Below are 5,651 nucleotides of genomic sequence, written 5' to 3' on the forward strand. Positions count from 1 at the left end.
CAAGTTTCAGTTTTATATCCCACAAATGGGTGAAATCATAGGGTTCTTAGCTTTTTCTGACTGACTTAATTTCACTTAGCATAATGTTCTCAAGGTCCATCCGTGTTGTCGCAAATGGCAGTTTCGACTTTTCTTATGGCTGAGAGTATTCCACTGTGTCCATGTCCCACAGCTTCTTTATCCTGTCCTCTATCGCAGGACGCTTGGGTTGTGCCATGTCTTGGCCACTGTGAATAATGCTGCAACGAACATAGGGGTGCATATATCTTTGTGAATATGTTTTCCTGTTTTTTGGGTATATACTCAGGAGAAGGATTGCTGGGTCATCTGGTAGCTTTATTCTTAATTTTTTGGGAATCGCGAAACTGTTACATTCCCACCAGCAGTGAATTCCCACCAGCGGTGAATGAGGATTCCCTTTTCTCCACAACCTCTCCAACACTTGTTATTACTTGTCGATAGCAGCTATTCTAGCAGGTGGGAGGGGGTATCTCTTTGTAGTGTTTTTTAAAATGTTTTTATTGATTCACAAGAGAGGAAGGGAGAGAGAGATAGAAACATCAACGAGAGAGTCATTGATTGGCTGCCTCCTGCACACCCCTTGCTGGGGATGGAGCCCAAAACTGCGGCCCTGACTGGAAATCGGACTGTGATCTCCTGGTTGACGGTCAGTGCTTGACCGCCGAGCCACGCTGGCCGGGATCACTGTAGTATTGATCTGCATTTCCCTAATGGCTGGTGAGGTTGAACATCTTTTCATATATTTGTTGATTGTATGTCTTCTTGGGAGAGGTGTCTGTTCAGGTCCTCTGCCCATTTTTCATTTTTTTCCCCACTTTATCAATGTATTTTTATTTTACAAAAATAAAAAGGAAAAAAATCACTATATTAGGATTATTTATAATAGGGCACACTAAGTATAAAAGAGCCTTTGTTTCACAAAAAGATCTGCGACATGACTTCAGAAATATATCCACTGCATAACCATTAAGTACATGGCAGATATAGATGTTTAATGTCTTTTTATTTATTTATTTTATAAAACAGGACAAATGTACTTTCAAAGTACAGTACTTCTGTAGCCACGTCCCACCTGTTCTTCCCAACAGCCCAGGGAGGGGGAATGAAAGGGTGCTACTTACAAGGAAACTGAGGTTCCAGAAATTACACGATTGACTAAATTAGCCGAATCAGATATGAAACCAGTTCTGGTTCTTCATGCAGCCAAAAATAATACATATTCTCAAAATAAAAGCTCCATTAAAAATATTAGCATTAATGGGATGGGAGGATAGAGGTCTAGAGTAGACTTTAAATAAACATCTGTGGGTTGCAAGATTTCCAAGAGAAAGCAGAAAACCTGGGTGTCTGCCATTTGTAAAACCTGAGACCTTGAGGAGTGAGTCAAGAATTGCACTGGGACACAAGTTGAAAATCTTTCAGGTCGTGGAAGTTTGCAGGCAGTTGTTGGCAAATATGACCCAACTTTGGAAAGCTGTCAGCATTCAGAATGCTCAGTCAGCTTTTGGGGGTGAGAGCAGGTTAACAGCATTTGCTGGGCTGGTTAACGTCCACCCTCCCAGAAACCACGAAACTGCCCACATCCTGGGCCCATGTACCAGGGTTTCCGCTTCCTCTCCTGATGTTAAGCAGCTCTGACTAACATCCCAGAAAGGGAGAGGACTCCGTGGGTTCTGCTGTCTCTGAAAGCTGAGGTCCCTTCTCCCTTCACTTACTCTGGAGATTGGAAGTTTCTCTTCCCCCCAGAGAGGCTGATGTTTGGTTTGTTTCCTGGGAGACCTTGGATTCTGCTCGAAACCTTTTTCTTGACTTGACAGTTGTCTTTCCAATTGAAGACAATGGTCCTCAGCTGTGTTCTCTTCATCAGGGGCCAAAAAGCTCCATGCTGTCCAGTTTCTCCTCTTTGTAGAGCAGGGTATTCTCCATCAACTTCCTTTTGGCGTCATTGATCTGGATTTTCCACGAAGTCTCACCCTCGGGAGGCTCAGGCCCCAGGGCAGCAGTCAGCCTGCATCCCCCAGGGCCTGCGTCCTGCCTCCCCCGTCCTCTAGGGGGGCAGGAGAAGCAGCAACCCCAGGCCGGGGTGCTTCTCTCACGGAGGAGGCTGCTTCGAGGCAGGAACTGTCCACATCGTCCGTTTCTTCTGGGGTGTTGGAGGAAGAGCCTGTGCCCTCAGAAAGCCCATCCCAGAGCCGCTCTTCCACAGCAGCCACAGAGCCACACGCCTCTGCCAGGCTGGCGTTGTGCCTCCGCAGGCAGAGGCAGGTGGCCATGGCCAAAGCCTCGGCGCAGCCCTCCGGCAGCCTCCCCGCTCTCTTCTCCAGGTATTTCTGGCAGATCTCCTTGACCATCACTTTCTCCATGGCCGTCTTCCTGGTGCTGTTCGGAATTTCATGGAGGAGTAAGTCCTTCAGGTGTACTGGATTTCGGTCACTGTCCATCGCAGGGATGCCAGTGAGGACCTCAGCTAACACTATTCCACAGCTGAAGATGTCCACTTGCTTTGTCAGCTGCCTCACCTTGATGAAATCTTCTGGCAAATATGCAGCTGAGGGCTGGAAAAGGTGGGTCTTCATCATGGTATATTTTGACCTTTTATTGTCAGGACAGAGGTGAGCCCTTGGATGAGCCAGCATGGGGGTGAAGTCTTGATCTAACAAACATCGGAGCTCTTGATGTTGCTGTGGGTGCTCTGCGGGCTGTGAAGGTGCTCCACAGCACGGAGCAGCCCTGAGGGGACGCTGATGCCCTGGGGCCGGAGCAGGGGATCTCAGCCACCCTGGCACCGGAGTCTGTCCTGTAAAGAACCATTTGCCATGTAGGGGCAGATCAAGCCGTAAAACTGTTTTCCAGTGCAGACACCCAGCAGATGTAAGACACTGAGGGGGCAGCATCTATGACAAATTCATACCTCTGCTTGGAAGAATTTTTCAATTGATACTGGACCTGAGCTGGCCATCTCTCTGAGCTCTTGAAGACGAATGGCGAGCCCTGCCTTTGTCCTCTGTAGATGTCAGCAAAGGTCCCCTCACTGATTTTGTGGGTTTGGTTAAAGTTATCAGTTGCCTGAACCACGTCTACCTCACTCCAGAAAAGGCTGTCTCCAGCCAGGCTCAGAAGTGTTTCTTGCTTAGGAATGGAGGTGCTGAAATCCTTTGAATCAGATGAAGCAGGAGGGTCAGTTTTAAGGAAGGAGGGGCATCTTCAGGAGGAGGCAGGAGGTTGGCTCTGGCTGGAGCAGGCCCTGGGCCCGGAAAGGCAGCTGGCCTCACGGGCTGCCCCTTCTGTTCGCCTTTGGTGTTTCTTACAGAAGCTGCCCAGGGCCTTCCTGGCTTCACAGTATCCGGGAAGTCTGGGACAGAAGGCTCAATTTCAGGAACCGGTTTCCAGTTCAGGATGATCTGGTGGCGCGGCAGAGCTCCAGGTGGCACAAAAGGCCCGGCAGCTGCTGGACGGTGGCCTGCTGTCCCCCGCCCCCCCCACCACAACAGCTCCAGGGTGATGCTCACGCCCTGCACTCACTCCATGGACGTGATCTTCCGCAGCTGGGTCAGGTCTGTGATCACATAGGCGGTGAAATGCATCCAGTCCCACTCGCTGAGCGTGTCCTTGTTGCGGCACAAGTCATCGAGGACCCGGGGGGGCAGCTGGTAGCTGTAGCAGGTCATGGCTGGGCTGCCCCGGCAGCGGAGAGGCTCCGGGACACTGCCCATTTTTAAATTGGGTCATTTGTTTGGTGTTGAGTTTTATGAGTTCTTTATATAGTTTGATACAGTCCCATTCATTTATTTTTGCCTTTACTTCCTTTGCCTTGGGAGTTAAGTTAATAAAATGTTCTCTATGGCCAAGACCCATAAGTTTAGTACCTATGTTTTCTCCTATGTAATTTATTGTTTTAGATCTTATATTTAGGTCTTTGATCCATTTTGAATTAATCTTTACATGAAATTCAGTTTATTTCTTTTGCATGTGGCTTTCCAATTTTCCCAGCACCATTTATTGAAGAAGCTTTTGTTACTCCATTGTGTGTTTCTGGCTCCTTTGTCAAAAATTACCTGTATATATACAGATCTAGGCTCTCATTTATGTTCCATTGGTCTGCTAACACCATGCTGTTCTGATTGTCAGTACTCAGTAGTATAATTTGAAGTCAGGGATGTCTCCAGCTTTGTTCTTTTTTCTGAGAATTGCTTTGTCTAATCAGGGTTTTTTTGTGGTTCCATAAAAACCTGATGATTTTTTGTTCTATTTCTTTTAAAAATGGCATTGGGATTTTGATGGGGATTACATTAAATCTGTATATTGCTTTGGGAATATAGCCATTTTAACTACGTTGATTCTGCTTTTTTGTTGTTGCTGTTGTTAATCCTCACTGAGGATGCTTTTCCCTTGATTCCAGAGAGAGCGGAAGGGGCGGGGAGGGGAGAGAGAAGCATAATGTGAGAGAATCACAACAGCTGGCTGCCTCCCACAGGAGTCCCGACTGGGGCAGGGAACCTGCAACACAGGTACGTGCCCCCGACCGGAAATCAAACCCTTCTTCTTCACAGCTGCGTAGTATCCATGGTGTGAATGTCCCACAGCTTTTGTATCCACTCATCTGCTGATGGGCACTTGGGCTGTTTCCAGATCTTAGCTATTGTAAACTGTGCTGCTATGAACATCGGGGAGCATATTGTCTTTCTGATTGGTGTTTTGGGTTTCTTAGGATATATTCCTAGAAGTAGATTCACTGGGTCAAAAGGCAGCTCCATTTTTAATTTTTTGAGGAACCTCCATACTGTTTTCCATAGTGGCTGCACCAGTCTGCATTCCCACCAGCAGTGCACTAGGTTCCCCTTCCCCACACCCTCGCCAGCACATGTTGTTTGTTGATTTGTTGATGGAGCCATTCTGACAGGTGTGAGGTGATACCTCAAGTCATTTTAATTTGCATCTCTGATGATTAGTGACTTTGAGCATTTTTTCATATGTCTCTTGGCATCTGTGTGTCCTCTTTGGAGAAGTGTCTATTCAGGTCTTCTGTCCATTTTTTAACTGGATTGTTCGTCTTCCTTTTGTTGAGTTGTAGGAGTTCTTTATATATTTTGTACTCAGATGCATCCTTGGCAAATATGTTTTCCCATACAGTGGGTTCCCTTTTCATTTTGATGCTGGTTTCCTTTGCTGTACAGAGCTTTTTAGTTTGATGTAGTCCCGTTTGTTTATTTTTTCTTTTGTTTCTCTTGCCCTAGGAGATGTATCTGTGAAAATTCTGCTACGAGAGATGTCTGAGATTTTGTTGCTTATATTTTCTTCTACAATTTTTATGGATAAAAGGCTTAAATGTAAGTGGAGAAGAATAGGTTTTAAATCTTTGAATGTTTGGTAGAATTCACTAATGAAGCCACCTGGTCCTGGACTTTTACTTTTTGGGGGTTTTCGATGGTTGTTTCAATTTCCTCTCTGCTGATTGGTCTATTTAGATTTTCCACTTCTTCATGAGTCAGTCTAGGAAGGTTATATATTTCTAGGGACTTATCCATTTCTTCAAGGTTACTGAATTTGGTGGCATATAGTCTTTCATAGTATTCTAGTGTGATCCTTTGCATATCTGTGATGTCTGTGGTGACTTCTCTCTCGTTTCTGAG

General features: G+C 46.1%; 1 pseudogene; it reads right to left on the minus strand.

Moving 5' to 3' along the window:
• Nucleotides 1-1,884: 1,884 nt before the first annotated feature.
• Nucleotides 1,885-3,689, minus strand: LOC107540650 (interleukin-1 receptor-associated kinase-like 2 pseudogene; annotated as a pseudogene).
• Between the last annotated feature and the right edge of the window lie 1,962 nt (nucleotides 3,690-5,651).

The sequence above is a fragment of the Miniopterus natalensis genome, chromosome 14 (assembly GCF_054644295.1).
Source record: "Miniopterus natalensis isolate mMinNat1 chromosome 14, mMinNat1.hap1, whole genome shotgun sequence".
NCBI classification, from domain to species: Eukaryota; Metazoa; Chordata; class Mammalia; order Chiroptera; family Miniopteridae; genus Miniopterus; species Miniopterus natalensis.